We start from the raw sequence: 1,515 nt of genomic DNA, 5'->3' as shown, positions 1-1,515 counted from the left end.
ATGCACCCTATAGGAAAAACCTCTCATAAAAAATAAAAATAAAGTAAATAAAAAAAAAACTGATAAGTCCTGGGTCTGGCCCCACAGCCTAGTAGGTAAGGGAGACCGATCACAATGGTCGACTGCAGTTCAAATCCTGGCCCCAGTGGCTTGAAAAAAATGCAGTGTATGAATGTGTGCCCCAAATCTTGACAGGATGGAGAAATGGAAGAAAAGGGATTGTGATGTGACTATGCCCCATTGGGGTTGCCTTCTCTCTGGTGAGTACATGTGCCCTCTAGCAACTAATTAAAAAAAAATTCTGTAAAGTTGCAGGATGGAAAATTAGCACAGAAATCAGTAGTATTTTTGTGTTACAATAATGAGCTAGCTAAAAAATAAAATCCCATTTTCATAGCTGCAAAAAATACCTAGGAACAGTTTTAACCAATTAGACAAAAGAGCTCTACAATGTAAACTATAATATTGATTAAATAAGTTGAAGACAAAAAGAAAAATGGAAAGACATCCCATGTTTATGCACTGGAAGAACTAATATTAAAGCGGCCACAGTATCCCCAAATGTTCTACAGGTTCAATACAATTCATAACATACTAGTGGCATTCTTCACAGAAATAGAAAACCCAATCATATAATTCATACAAGCCACAAAAGATTCCGAATAAAGCAATCCTGAGTAAAAAGAATAAAGCTGGAGGGAGAACACTACCTGACTTCAAAATGTACAACAAAGCTATGATAACCAAAAAGCATGATAGTGGCATTAAAATGAACACATAGAAAAATGAAACAATAGAGAACCTAGAAATAAATATGTATATAAACAGCCAGCTGATCCTCAACAAAGACATTAAGAACAAATTGGGGAATGGACAGTCTTCAATAAATAATGCTGAGAAAATTAGACATCCACTTGGAAAGGTATGAAACTAGACTCATATATGCAGAGGTTATATTATATGCAAAGGTTACTCAAGAGACCAGGTGTGATACAGAGGTAATGCTACTTACCTATGTGAGAAAGGTCCTCAGTTTGGGTCCCAGGACTTCCCAGAGATTGCCATGCTTTCTGTGATCTAGGCTGGCTGAGATTGGAGGCGGGTTGTGGTGTTAGAACCTGATGAGTCTTTCTCCCCCTTCCTCCTGCTCTTGTGAGAAGTAAGGTATTATTATTATTATTATCGATAACTGAAAATGTCTAAAGACTCAAATGTAAGACCTGAAACTTTACTAGAAAATTGGAAACACTTCAGGACATCAGATTTCAAAAGCACAGGCAACAAACCCCAAAATAGACAAATGGCATTGTATTCAGCCAGAAAGTTTCTGCACAGTAAAGGAAACAATAATATGAAGCGATTACCTATAGAATCAGGACATACTTGTAAACTATGCATTCAATGAATTAATATCTAGAAATATAAGAAAAGTCAGGGGGAAAAGGGGGGGGGGAAGAAAAGACATTTTTCAAAAAAAAGACATACCCACAGCCAACAAGAATGGAAAACTGCTCA

General features: G+C 36.7%; 1 protein-coding gene across 1 annotated transcript in view; it reads right to left on the bottom strand.

Moving 5' to 3' along the window:
- Window positions 1-289: 289 nt before the first annotated feature.
- The window catches only part of DZANK1 (double zinc ribbon and ankyrin repeat domains 1), a 191,113-nt gene continuing 189,887 nt past the window's right edge, over window positions 290-1,515 (bottom strand). Inside the window, exon 20 of the mRNA XM_006163646.3 lies at window positions 290-1,147. The gene's annotated coding sequence lies outside the window, so the exon portion shown is untranslated. The remainder of the gene's footprint in view (window positions 1,148-1,515) is intronic.

Source organism: Tupaia chinensis, unplaced genomic scaffold, assembly GCF_000334495.1.
Source record: "Tupaia chinensis unplaced genomic scaffold, TupChi_1.0 Scaffold142716_1, whole genome shotgun sequence".
NCBI classification, from domain to species: Eukaryota; Metazoa; Chordata; class Mammalia; order Scandentia; family Tupaiidae; genus Tupaia; species Tupaia belangeri.
This window is presented reverse-complemented; position numbering and strand designations above follow the sequence as displayed.